Here is a 15,047-nt window from a genome sequence, read left to right on the forward strand (position 1 = left end):
ATATTCTGACCCCAACATTCTGTTAATCTCATCTCCACAACAGACAATGACTGAGCTGTACTACCAGCTACCCTGTGGTCATGGCAACTGGGAGTGCTAGCTAATCATTATGGTAGTTGAAATCCAATACCTCTGCTTTTATTTTCTTTATGAAAAAAGTAAAAGCTGATCCTGTTGATCATCTACTTGCTAAAGAGGTTGGTATTTATAACTGAAGAAAGAAGGGAGAGGAAGAAAAAGGAGAAAGCAAGGAACGATCTCCCCGTTGAGATCCGGACCCTCACCACCCTTCCGGCTTTCCGCAAAGCCATTAAGACCTGGCTGTTCCAGCAGGCCTGGGGCTGCTGAATCTCTCAGCCCCACTCGAGGGTATGACTGTTGTTGTTTTTTAAAATGTGTTTGTCTTTTTATCTTTATTTTGTACCCCTGCCCTCTTCTATTGTTAGCCGCCCTGAGTCTCTCGGGAATAAGGCAGCCTACAAACTGAATAAATCCAATCCAATCCAATCCAAGAAGCACTGTAATGCTAACAGTATTTAAATAAAACATTTCTACTACTTCATCCCCAAGTGGATTTTTATGATGGGGAGATTATAGTAATCAAATATGGATTATAATCTGGAAATTGTTTTTCTTTTGACAACAATAATTGAGACAGAAAAATGCATCTGTTGTACAATGTGATATCCCACAGCTGGGCTCCAAATCAGAAATCAAGAAATATTTTTCAGGTGTTTATTCATTGTTTCCAGTTTCAAGTACTCAAAATTTTGGTACGCTCAATGGCAAGAGGCATAGCCAATAATAATAACATAAACTAAGTCAAACTAAGAGAGTCTCCAAAATCACTCTGTTCCATGACCTGGGAAAATAACCAAATGGTTAGTAATTTCCAAAATGCCGTGAGAATGGGAACCACACAAATCTCTGGAAGGAAAACATTCAGAAAGCAGGCACTGCAACAAAGGGACACCTTCTGTGTCAGCCTTGTAAGCTGGTTCAAAGACATCCAGATGCAGCAATCCTTTTACTGTAAGGTTACATTAACAGAATTTTGCAAGACTAAAAGTATATCACCTATACTGTCTTTTCACTTTTTGGTAAACTAGGGATTGCTCCTTCTGAGATGCTTTCTATGATTTCCCCCCACTTACAAACTGAGTTACCACTTATCAGACTATTGCTCAGGCTGTGGGTCTTCCAAAATCATTCCCACATACCATTACGTCTAATAGATGGGACCCAGTGTGCTTAATTGCTTGAAAGCCCAAACACAATTGGAAATATCTAAAAATAGCTCAGTTTTAGAGTTATTCATACCACCCTAATAATGTTTTTCCTTTGAAATATATATTTCTAGGAACTGTTAAATAGATCTTGATATAAAATGGTTAAGAATTACCCATAACTTCAAATTAATTTAGACATGCTGTGTCCCATCTTCTCTCTTCAAGAGTATGCTTCCCCTCTTGCTAAAGGGACTCAGTGCATTTTTAGTAAGTAAAATATCTCTCAGAAAAAAATTGTCTCATATAATGTCCACTTTGGAATAAATGTATTGCTTCATGATGTATTAATAGTGCTCTTTTTAAGATGTTAAAACCATAGCTGAATCATTTAATGTCATTAATATTATCCATTTAATATCATCATTATCATCAAATCTTATGTTCATGGAAGATTTAGCCCTCGAGATTACAATTTAGATAACGGGGAGAGGAGGGGATTTCAGTATGTACAATTAAATATCATCCCAAAAAGCTTATTTATGAAATAAGATTTCAATATTAATCAACAACATTGAAGACAAATATAACAACAGCTTCATTGAGATTCATTCTATTAATGGCAGGAATAAAAATTAATAAAATCAGGCAATAAATCTGTGCTACTCTATCAGTAAAAGGAAAGCTCAAATACCCGATTGGTTAGTCTTTTATGTTGACATTAAATATTATTAAAATAAGTTTAACTATTGATTTTTTAAATTTATATACTGTCCATCTCACAAATCAAGTGACTCTGGGCATTGTACAACAAAGTTAAAAAGCATTGTACGTCAATTACAAAATTTATTAGTCAGTTAAATATTGAGACACAGAAGCAGCACAGCTGAATCCTACCATTAGTCCACTTAGTAGAGCTATGCAAGATCTTCAAGGGAGTATTTCAAAAGGATCTGCAGGAAGGGTTAAAAAAAGACAAGATGGCTTTGTATGTGTGTGATTAGAGGCCCTTCCTTTTTTATATGTAATATCTGAAAAGGTACAACGTTTTGATCATGGTACCCTCATTGTGCTTCATTTGAAGAAAGGCCTCTTCCTACCTTCCCAGTGCTGGACACCTATATTTGCATTCTCTGCAATACGACTTTCAGTGTCTTATATGACTTTCAGTGTCTTATATCTTTATTTAGGTGGTTTACAGTAAGATATAACGTATTTTTCGGAGTATAAGAAACACCTTTTCCCTCCCTAAAAGAGGGTGAAAATTTGGGTGCGTCTTATACACTGAATGTAGCCCCACCCACCCACAGGCCCCAACCATTTGGCCTCTGCCTCCCAGCAATTTACCACTTTGCAGCAAACTGGCTTGCAGAGGCTTTAATAAGCTATAGCAATCCCTGCAGCCTGTAACAGATGATCGGGAGAAAATGAAAGTTAAACTTGCTGTTTGCTCCACTTGGCAAATTGCTGGGAGGCAGATTTTTTTTTCTTGTGCTAATCAGGCTGTTTGCTGCAAGAAGGTAAGTCAACATCTATAAATGCCTATAGAATGTTCAAATTATTAGTCTTATTTTTTAAAGACTGCTTTATTATTGTTCTAGACAACTTAACAAAATGAAGAAGCTTTTTAAAATAAATGCTTGATCTGAAGAGGCCCAGTGCTATTGTTTTAAAAAGTGCTATTTTTTTAAATAGCAGAGAATAAGTATACTTCCAGAAAGCACATCAATTTTAACAGCATGTGTACAAGTATAATCTCAAATATAACACTACAAACAGTGTATGTTGTCTGTACTGTTTGTTGCAAGGAGGCAAATTGCTGGGAGGCAGAGGCAGATATTTTCCCCTTGTTTTCCTCCCCAAAAATCTAGGTGTGTCGTATACTTCGGAGCGTCTTATACTCTGAAAAATACGATACATCTCAATTTTATTGTAGAGATATTTGTCTCTGCACATTTATCAGACTATTTAGTATTTCTGAATACAATTTTAAAATACTGAGAGGGGGGAGTGAGGCAAAGAAACCATATATTTAAAAAAGTAAATAATAAAAGTAATATCCAGTGCAATGATATATTTTAAAATATATGGAGACCTCAGTTTTTTATGAACTGCATTCCAAACAAACAGTGACTCCCTACCCATTTAAAAAGCCATTTGTGGTTTGATGCAAAGATTACTGAAAGGGAAAGCAATCAGCAACTCCTTAAACATGTTTCAGGGAGTTTGAAAAACAGTTTGCAGGGAAGGGCTATAAAAGCATTTTCTAAACAAAATGAGTGTGCTGATTGCAAAGTACATAGTTGTATATGCTAAAATGCAGTCAGCACACATTTGGTTCAAATATGAAAATAATTTGATTGGGGTTTTTTTTCAAATGAACTTAGCTAATTGCTCCTTTTCAAATCAATACATGAACTGGAATCCAGTTCTCTCTGACATTCACACAAAAATATGTCTGCACCTGTATGTGTATCTGAAATGGTAGAATAAAATATTCAAAAAACTGCATGTATTGCTGAAAATAGCACAAATAGTTTAAATTGGGCAACATTGCTTATAGAGATATGCGTATATTGAGGATAGACATAAAATGTATAACACCAATATTTGCTATGTGAATTTTAAAATAATTCCCGAATTGATGCAAAATGGATGAAAAAGCATTTAAGCCTTTAAAAAGTCTTTGCATGCGCACAACATTAAAAAGGGGGGAAATCCATTTTTTCAATGATGATCGTTCTGCGCATGTGCAGAACAGAAAATCAAGATGGCACCGCCGAGGATGGAACCAGTACGCTCCAGATAGTTACTACGTATTTGGTTGAACTGGGAGGAACCCACCTCTGCTTGTGCATCATATTTCTTACCATTCAAAGCATCACACTAAAAGACCTAAAGATTCTTACAATTGTTCATAATTATAATTAAACAGATTACTCCACAGAAATATCTGATGCGATTGCCATGTGATGAATTGATAATGTTTTTCAGGAGATGTTCATTTTAATCCATAATCTTCATAGTCTTCTACAGTACTAATCACAATCACTGTTCCTGAATGAATGGGTGGTAGCAAAATATTTGGAATATCTACTCTAATGGCCTTTTCAATTCAGAATGTTGTATAATTTCCCCCATTTTTTCCTGATTCACTATCATCATTCCCTAGAACAGGGGTGTCAAACTTGCGGCCCATGGGCCAGATCTGGCCTGCAATGTGGCAAAATCTGGGCCACAGGGCTGCCTTGGAAACAGCAAAGGACTGGCCCCAGTGCCTCCACCCTGGCCCCAGGCCAGGGCAACTAAGTACTGATTTATAACTTGATGGCCGCCATCCAGGCTGGAACCTTAGATCCATGGGGTTGCACTGCAGCCGGTGAGGGACTGCCCCGCCACTTTGGCTCCATACCCTGGGCACTTGCTGCCTCCTGTGCACACGCCCAGAGGGCAGGGACGAGGCAGTGGGGGCAGCCCCCAGCTGGTTCCAGGTAGCCCTGCAGATCTAAGGCTCACCCTGTTCCAGGCCGGATGGCCACCATCCAGTTATAGATTAGCACTGTGCCCACCATCAGCACCTCCATGGCCTGCTTGCTGGCTCAACCTTGCAGCCCGTGTGGCTTCCCTCTCACTGGGACCCCCTTCACTGCACATGGGAAAGCCATAGCTGTGATAAGCATGGCGACCGGCAGCGCTGCCAATCTCTCCCCCTCCCCTCAGAGGACGGAAGGAAGGAGATGAGAAGGAGGGAGGAAGGGAAGGAAAAGGAGAGGGAAGGAGGAAAGGAAGAAAGAAGGGAGAGAAATGAGAATGGGAAGAAGGAAGGCAGAGCAGAATGAGGAGGGAAGCAAGGAAGCTGGCCATGCCCCCAGCCACGCCCCCCAAGATCAACAACAACCCTGATGCTGCCCTCAATGAAATCGAGTTTGACACTCCTGCCCTAAAACATAATATACAACGATCAAGAACATATGAATTCCTACTTTCATACATATCCACAACTGTCTAGACGACACTGGTTCAAACTTCATGACATACCTTTTAGCCCTTCCATTTTTAATTACACCTATAACTTCTATACAGTTCATTCATAAAGTATTCAGACCCACCTTCAGTTCTGTCAATTTTGTTATGCTGTAGCCTGATTCTACGGTTGTTGAAATTCTTTTTTTTCCTCACTAATCTACATACATACTCCATAATGACAAAGTGAAAACAGAATTTTAAAAATGTCCATCCGGATCTCGCACATGCGCTAAAACTAAACTAAACTAAAACTAAATTTATTAAAAAGAAAAAACTGAAATATCACATTGGCATAAGTATTCAGACCCTTTGCAACAACACATGAAATTTAGCTCTAGTCCCTCCCATTTCTCCTGATCATTGCTAATATGTTTCTTCTTGAATGGAGTCCACCTGTGGTAAATTAAATTGATTGGATATGATTTAGAAAGGCACATACCTCTCTATACAAGACATCACAGCTGACAATGCATACTGTAGCAGAGCAAAAGCTATGAGGTCAAGAAAACTGCCTGTAGAGCTCAGAGACAGGATTATTATAAGGCACAGATCTGTTACAGCAGTGGTCTCCAACCTTGGCAACTTTAAGACCTGTGGACTTCAACTCCCAGAGTTCCTCAGCCAGATTTGCTGGCTGAGGAACTCTAGGAGTTGAAGTCCACAAGTCTTAAAGTTGCCAAGGTTGGAGACCACTGTGTTACAGGCTACAATAAAATTTCTGCTGCACTGAAGGTTCCTAAGAGCACAGGGACAACCAGGACTCTTCCAAGAGCTGGTTGCCCAGTCAAACTGAGCGATCAGAAGGGCCGTAATAAGAGAAGTGACCAAGAACTCCCCCCCCAACCTCCATTTTTGCTGGCAGAGGGCTGCAGGAGGCTGTCATGGCTGGCCACGCCCACCCCAGCCACACCCACCTGGCCTCCGAGGTCAAATGCAACCTTGATGCAGCCTTCAATGAAATTGAGTTTTGACACCCCCGGGCTAGATGGAAGCCTCTCCTCAGTGCAAAACACATGAAAGCCCATTTGTGGTTTGCAAAAAAGCACCTGAAGGACTCAGACTGTGAGAGACAAACTCTAAGCGAGCTTTCATGCTCCAAGGTTTCTTTCAATTCTGTAATTCTGTGATAGGCCACTAATAATTCCTAGTCATTTATAAATATCAGTCTTTATATGTACAAATGTGTGCATTTAAGCACTTAAGTGCCATTTGAAAGTCAAAGAAAATAGCTTTTCTAAAAGATTTCAAATAAAGCATCTGATATTAACGGGGGGGGGGCATTTTTTAAAAAATCATTGTAAAAAGGAGTCTCCTCTGTTAAAAAGGATGGAGATCTGCATCTTTATACTGTATGGACATATTTTAAGTGTTCCTAGAATAATTTGATAAGATTATTTTTAATTGCCACATAATATAAATGAATAAATGAGCAGAATCTGGGACGTGGTCAGAAAGGGAGATCTTTTCACTGGGGTATATAACCACATTAGGATTTATTGAATCACAGCAAGGGAGAATTGCCTCTAAATGCCCGCCCAGAGGAAAAACAGTGGAAACGGTTGAAAAGACATTGGAGAGACATTGATCTAATTTCATGAGCCGAAAAGAGTTGCCTTCCCTGTGGCTCCAGTTCTCTTGTGGCCCTTGGAGCTATTTTGGCAATAATTGATATTACTGGTTTCCTGCCATTTTGAAGTAAGAGTACTACAGAGCTGGAATCTAGCCCACTCTTGGCCTAAAGCCACAGATGCACTTTCATTAATCATATCATATAATCACCAATCCAATGTAAAGTTTTGTAAATTGTCTGTTGAGCAGTTTTTCCTCATCTTCAAATGTATGCCTCATTTATGAGAGAGAAAGATTATTACAATCTTCTCTTTCTATGAGAAATATTGACGCTACAGAGCAATCACAGGATAATGCTCAAGACTAGGAGAGCCTCATTCCCTCCAGGCTTAAAGCTGTAATATAGGTCACAGCGATTCACAGTGAGTGCAGCCTGAATATGGCTTTCAAAAAAGGTGGGGCTGATGGCTGGCTGGCTGCTTGGCCCAGCAGATAATAGTGGAGTCATTCATGATCAACAAAGCCAAAAAGGTTTTTCATGGCCTAAGGGAAAACCACGTGATCAACATCATCACAGTAGAGTAGCAGCTCAGCTGGTTTATTGAAATAAGCACATGCTGTAACTACTTTTTACATTTTACACTGTAGTTACTTTTATTATTTTAACATTCACAGCAATGTTCCCTCTAATTTTTTTTCAGTGTGTGCGGAAAAGTATAGTGTTTGAGCGGCACATTTTCATGCCTGAGCACCTGAATTTTTTTCACAGATGTTTCACAGAGCAATTGATTTATAGGATCCGAATTGGAATGGAGAAAAATGGTTTTGTGCGTGCGTGAGTGTGTGTGTGTGAGTGTGTGTGTGTGAGTGTTTGTTTGTGTGTGTGTGTGTGTGTGTGTGTGTGTGTGTGTGTGTGTGTGTGTGTGTGTTTGAGTGAGTGAGGGATCCGGTAAGGGAACTGTGTCTATTTGGGAAAGAAGGTAAATTATTGCAAACATGATCAGTCGAAGATAAGTATGGGGACAGATTGGGCGGTAGAGAGAAATAATAAAAGAGTGGGAAAGAGAAAGAAAAAAAGAGGGAAGAGAGACAGAAAGAGACAGAGAAGGAGAGAGAAAATGACAGAAGAATGGAAAAGAAAGAGAAAGAGAAGAGAAACAAAGAGAATGAGGATGAGAGAGACAGAGAGAGAAGAGAGGAAGAGAAAAGAGTAAGAGAGAACATCTCATTTCAACCCTGAGGTGCAAATATTCTCTTTGATTTGTAATTTTATTTGTCCATTTACTATCCAATACTCTCATTTCTCCTTAGGTTCATCAAGAATTCCCTTCTTTTTATTGAATTTATCACAATACCGTGAGAATAACTTTTTCGGCATAGCTTTACAGCTATTTAAAATACATAGTAATTTAGGTCAGGTTTTCAGAACATTAAGTCTATTTATAAGTCACTAAGTGCAAAGAAACAGAATTCAGAAAGTTGGCTTCCCTTTTTGCAATTGCCTATTGCCTCCTTAATTTTCTACCTACCTTTTTGATAACTGATATTCACTCTTGACCCAAGAAGCCCATTGTAGAAAGAAACCCTCCCTATGAACTTTGTTGGGTTTCCATGGAATGAAGTTTGATCTTTTTCTCAACCATACAGTAGCATATTCTTTCTAAGGAGGATATAATCAAGATAGTCCATAATTGCCTATCAATCTAAAAGTATGGCGATTGACAATCTCTTTATATTTCAACTCTAACTCTTTCAGTCTTAAAGATTTGGGGAGGAGAAATCCAAAAATTCTTTTAAAGAGGAAAAAAAAATGCTTGCACAATTGCATCCATGGAGACATGTATATATACATAACACAAAGAGAAACAAACTTAACAAAGTGCTAAGCCTGCCCACCAACTATCTCTCTCTCTCTTAATGAGAGAGAGAGGGAGAGAGAGAGAGAGAGAGACAGAGGGAGAGAGTGTGAGTATCCCTCCTTCCTTCAGCCCAACACACTCACTGGCATCCCGGCCAGACGAGAGGGACTGCAGAGGGTCTCCCTGAGTTTAGGGCAGCGAGTCATTCGATGGGAAACTTGCCTCTTGGAAGGAATGACCCGGCTTGGCTCCCGCTTTCGATCTGCCGCCCGACGACCAAACGGAGAAGCGAAGAGGCAGGAGAGACGAAGCGGGAGCCAAGCCGGGTCATTCCTTCCAAGAGGCAACTTTCCCATCGAATGACTCGCTGCCCTAGACTCAAGGAGACCCTCTGCAGTCCCTCTCGTCTGGCCAGAATGCCAGCGAGAGGGTTGGGCTGAAGGAAGGAGGGATACACACACTCGCATTCTCCCCCCTCCCTCCCTCTCCCCCCCTCTCTCTCAAATGGCAAATCTGAGCAGCTGCTGCTGGGAGCCCGTCCCATGCCTTCTCCCAACCCCCGCACCCCTTCTCTCAGCCACTTTCTGCCTTGTGATTGCTGTCTCCAGGCTGGCTCTCCTCTCCTATTATCATGGAAGACGTCTCACAAAAACCACTGGGCGGCAGTTGGAAACTGCTGTGTGGTGTTTTGTTGCCATGTGCGCGGCCGCGCACCCGTGCAGCTTAGAGGGAACATTGATTCACAGATAAATCCACTTCTCCATGTTCTCTTTATGTGATCATTTTATAATGTTGCATAATTCTGTGGTGCTGTAATCTCACACATTATTATTATTATTATATTATACTGATTCTTTGTAATAATGAGGTTTGGGGGAAAGGATAATTGTTTCTCTGGGCAGTTTAAAATATCACACATTACAATATAAACATCCATAGAATGGCATAAACCATCAAGTTTCTAAAAATCAAAGATAAAAATAACTTTAAAATATATAGAATGAATAAATAGCACATAAAACATAAAATTTAGAATTCCAATATGGAACAGTCATTAAATCAAACTGGGGGGGGGGGGAATTATGAAGACTAAAAAAAGAGCAATTGACATGGTAGTTGTCTCCCTAGGAAGCTCATTTCAATAGCAAAATCTTCAAATGGAGAAAATCCTATCTTTTTGTAATTCATTAAAAATTATTCTCTTCTCCAGAATCTCAACTTTTATCCATACACTTAGCCAGAGAAAGTTGCTTTAACACTTTCCAAAATTATCCTACTATCAAGTAGACTACCCTTTCTCCTAATTATGTCTCTTATAACCACAAAATTGTTCTCTTCCTTTAAAAAATAAATATTTCTAAAATTAAACAAATATTGTTACCTGTAGAACAGCCTGCAAAAATCAATATAATTAACTACAGTCTGACATCTACTACAGTCTGGATTTTTGCAGCATAGATTTGGTAGCCCCATTGGGTTCATTACTCATAACAAAGTAGCTATGTAATATGCTATGTGCTATATGCTAAGTAGCTATGTGTAATATTTGCCTGATATAGTCTCCAAAAGAAGAGAACATACAGGAAAAATAAATACGTCCTTTTCATCTGCTAAATTATCTGTATAAACAAAAAAATTGCAGTATAAACAATTACTATAATTGATATACGTATATACTGAATTCTGTCAAGGCTGCTTCACTCAGTAACCAAGAAAGAAACCCCTCAACTCCATTTTGCAGAATTAAGAGTTCTTTTACTGGTCATAAGTAGATAGTAGCTAAGCAAAGTGAGGTCTGAGGCAAAAGCGCGCGTAATCATAGATATCAATATGTGACCCAACCCCCTCCCCCTGGAAACCTTTGTCCATAATCCAATCAGTACACCCCACAGGTGTCATGTGGGAGACATCTTCAAAAAACATCATCAGGCTGGTATGCCTGACAGTTGGTCTGGGCGGCAAATCCTTTATCTGCAGCATGCGCAGTAGATGGTGAGAACACCTCCCTTTATTCAGTCTCTCCAGTGCTGACACTTCCCCACCCAGAAACAATGCCCACCTCCCCGTTTCAATGGCAGCCGAAAACAAGCAGCAAAACAGAGGCTGACAAATTCATTCAAAGTGAAAAAATTGTACCAGGTATTCTTTATGCTTTCTTAATCTCTTCTTTGGTGTTTATTATTATTGAACAAATCCAGCCTATACTGTTTTCAATACTTTCTTCTTCTGATTTCTACTTAAACAAAAGAACACTGCCTTAAAGAAAGGCCGTTTTCTGTAAATTAGCGCATCTTGCTTGTTTTACTAGCCCAAACTTTCTTCCATAGGAGTGAGGAAACTGTGTCCATGTCCTTCACTGAGGCTGCTGGGAGTTGTAGTTGTGCAACATTTTAGAGTTCCAAGTTCCCAATTCTTTCAGTAGAGGAAGTAATTTCCAATTGAGAAATAAGAAGGAAGAAATAATACAGATGTTCCTTGATCTCTGGTTCAATTGTTCTGTTCAGTTGGATTGTAAACCTGAGATTTACTGATACAGGGAGAAGAAAGTGAGCATTTGAGACATCAAAAAACTTGTCTTCAAACTAGGAGATGGAAATCTTTTCAAGCAATTTGGTTGTTCTTATGTTTTTGTGTGGCTTTGATTGTTGATTAATACTGCAATTGGGATTATATTATGAACAGAATTATAACTATTATAAGTTGTTGTGATATATTTTATTTTTACTATTATTTTACTAGGGAATATATTTCAGAAAATAATCATAACCTGAAAAACAATTTTTTTAAAGAATACGGTCCCCATTTATTTGTATTCATTTCTTTCATTCATATCCATGTTTATATTTATACCTGCTGTCTTGTACATGTTTGACAAACTAATAAATATAAATACAAAATTCTTTTGAACCGAAATCCAATCATGGCACAAACTAAAGCAAGTTTTTAGAAACAGCATTACATTTTGTTGTAGTGAATTACTGTCTGATAATTAGCTTTTATCTACAGCTTATTACTGAAGTCTCTGTAGTTACAACTTTCTTTGAACCAACAGAAATAAATAAAATGTGCTGAAACAGTCTCTAGTGCACCATAGCAGACACCAAAATAATGATATATGTATGGTGACGCTATTGCCACCTTACATATTTGTGTCCCAGTGTCTGATGCATATATTTAAATTGCATTTGTTTGGTTGTTTGACGAATAGATGCCCATGTGTCTGTATTAAATAAAACCAACAAATAAGAAAATAAGAAAATGATTGAAAAGGTGTAACACCTTGCCTTTTTGTTTTGGGAATTAGTGGTATTAAATGCAATTATATTTTCTGCAGAGTAGTCCCACATTTAAATTTAAATGCTGCCATCTTGTGGGATTATTGATCTCTTACTTTATGTGCAGTCATTAACAAAGTATGTCCATAACAATACAAATCTGCATTGAGAATAAAAAACTGAATTGCTTACAAAATAATTAGCATGCTTTGTGTCTTCTCCAGTTCATGTCTTCTAATCTCATTATTCTTTTTCTCCTCCAATTAGGGCTGAATTCATGTTCCTATTTCATGCAACTGATGAAGTTGATTATAGCTCACAAAAACTGATAATGTAATAAAGTGTTCAGTAGTTTTGCTGTAGAAAACAAGATATCACCCTGGAAACACTATTACATTAAGTACTCTTCTCCAATTGTGTCTTCCAAATGGTTGTGATAACGACTCCAATTGTAATGGATAACAAGACTCAATTGCCACATGTTGAGAATTATAAGAGTTTGGTGTCAATTAGACTTTTTAAAGTTCCCAGCAGTATAACATTTCATCTTCTTCCTCCAGTTTAACTCTTATGATTTTTGTACACCATTTGTTATTGAATAGTATCAGTTACAACTTTTCCTTATGGTATAGCAAATAAAATTATAAATTATCCACAGCCGAAATCTTTTTTTTTAAACAGTAATTTGATTCAAGGCCAGGTGAATGTTATTATAAGATTGCTCACACTGCTATCATGACAACATAGTTTTGGTGTAAATCACAGATTTGTCACTATTTGATTTAGAATAATTTTCCATAAATTAACAAGTACTTTACTATCATGACCTAAAGAGCTAGAAACTGGAGATTAGTTTATAAAAGAATGTAGTAATGTGCAGTTAAAATTATGTGTGAGTATGCTATAGTATGCCACTGTCTAAGTGGTCAAAACTTAATAAGTCAGATACTAACCAAGGACCTAAGAATTATTAAGATAACTAAAACAGCAAACTGGTTGTTGTTGTTGTTTTGTAGAATTAGGGTATTATTATGAAAAAAACAAAGATATATAAAACACGACCTCATCTCCAATGTCCTGTTAGAGGACCTTATGTGGCCCTGGACTCCATTGGCTGCTGGTATTGAATGCCAGGTTGGTCCGTAACAAAGCCTCTCTGTTCCTGTCCATGATTTGAGATGCATGAGGGCGCTAATCTGGCATGACCAAAATTTAGATCTCAAGATATGAAAATGTGATTTGGCAACAATGTTAGTGTGGTCACAGTTGAATACATTTTTAAAAAAAACTGATGCTAGTGTAGCAAGGCCTGGAAATATCTGTTAAGATATTCAATCGATTCATGATAAATTAGATTGGTGTACTTGCATTCTTTCTCAGAACTTTTGATGGCAGTCTTTTTTATATTAATCACAAGCTTTGTTGGAGACAAATGAATTTACTGTTATTTGATGGAGATATCAAAATGTTATCAGTGTCACCAGCATTGATATCAACAGAGCTCCAAATTATTTCTTCGTCATTCAATAAGTACAGCTCTTTGCTTGTCCAGTTTAGCACTTCTAACATCTTAGAGGTGTTAGTCTGGAATGTAAGTCAATTTAGCTTTTTTTTAATTGAAAATTCCTTTTCTTTAATTCCCTTCCCCCTGCAGCTACCAAAGACCATCCTCCAAAAGTTTTTTAAAGACATCTGAATTTTCCTCTTTGGCGGCATTTCTGAGGCATTTATTTTTGAAGGTGGGGAAGAATGCCACTGCTGGCCTTGCTGTTTTCTCTTTTGCATCTTTCATCATTTTGAACCCTAAACCTTCCAGAAAGACATAAAGGAGGGATTCCTTTGTGATGTCTTCATCTGGGATTTCACTGAAACATGGAAAAACATAATGCTGCATCTTGAAGGGGACAAAATAGTTCAAAGAAAAATACACACAGGGACATTGGTCAACTTCCAACTATGCAAGATTAAGATCAGCACATTCCATCCATAAATATTTTATTGAAATTAACTTTATAAAGTCTTGCCAACTTCTGAGTATAGTGAAGTACAGATAACCCTCGACTTATGACCCCAATTGAGCCCAAATTTTTTGTGGCTAAGCGAGACAATTGTTAAGCGAGTTTTGCCCCATTTTATGACCTTAATTGCCACAGTTGTTAAGTGAATCACTGCAGTTGTTAAATTAGTAACACAGTTGTTAAGTGAATCTGGCTTTCCCATTGACTGCTTGTCAGGCGGCTACAAAAGGTGATCACATGAACCTGGGACACTGCAACTGAGTTAAACACGAACCGGTTGCCAAGCACCCAAATTCTGATCACGTAACCACCTTGATGCTGCAATGGTTGTAAGTGTGAGAAATAATCATAAGTCACGAATGAAGGCACATGTGTGTGTCTCAGGATAATGTTACAAGACCCAATCTGGGTCAGTCACTGAGACAAGAGGTTTAGTCTTCCAAACTTTCGGGCTCGTACTAGCACCCATCCTCAGAGAACTTTTCTCTACCGGAATATGTGTTTGAGCTATTCTATGCTTCATATTTATGTTGTACCTTATATGAAGCATAGAATAGCCCAAACTACATATTCCAACAGAGAGAAATTCCCTGAGGATGGCCTCCAGCATGAGTCTGAAAACTTGGAAGACTAAACCTCTGGCCGTGATGACCCACCCACATTGGATCCTGCAGTCATTAGTCACTTTTTTCAGTGTCCTTGTAATTTCAGTCACTAAACAAATGATTAAGTCGAGGACTGCCTATACACTAAAATATACTTGTGGGTTCTTCTATAAGAATGGCTGTGTTTTTAAATATAAAATCAAATAACACTCTGTATAGTTACTGTATTTTTTGGAGTATAAGATGCACTGGAGTATAAGGCGCACCAAGGTTTGAAGAGGCAAATTGAAAAAAAAGTTTTTGCACTCTGCAGTCCTCCCAAAAACAGCCCTTTTCATGAAAATGGGCCCATTTTTCCCCAAAAAAGGGCATGAATAGCCTTTAGGAGGCTTGTAGAGTGCTCCTGGGGGGGGGGGGTCTCCAAAAATGAGCAAAAATTACCCGGTTTTTGTCAAAAAAAGGGCATGGA

At 38.4% G+C, this 15,047-nt stretch overlaps 1 protein-coding gene across 1 annotated transcript in view; it reads right to left on the reverse strand.

The window, feature by feature from the left end:
• Window positions 1–10,777: 10,777 nt before the first annotated feature.
• Window positions 10,778–15,047, reverse strand: part of RAB3IP (RAB3A interacting protein) — a 44,401-nt gene continuing 40,131 nt past the window's right edge. The window contains exon 13 of the transcript XR_015697751.1: window positions 10,778–11,207. The gene's annotated coding sequence lies outside the window, so the exon portion shown is untranslated. The remainder of the gene's footprint in view (window positions 11,208–15,047) is intronic.

The sequence above is a fragment of the Thamnophis sirtalis genome, unplaced genomic scaffold (assembly GCF_051295495.1).
Source record: "Thamnophis sirtalis isolate CommonGarterSnake01/CBP01778 unplaced genomic scaffold, rThaSir2_p1.2 scaffold_9, whole genome shotgun sequence".
Classification (NCBI taxonomy): Eukaryota; Metazoa; Chordata; class Lepidosauria; order Squamata; family Natricidae; genus Thamnophis; species Thamnophis sirtalis.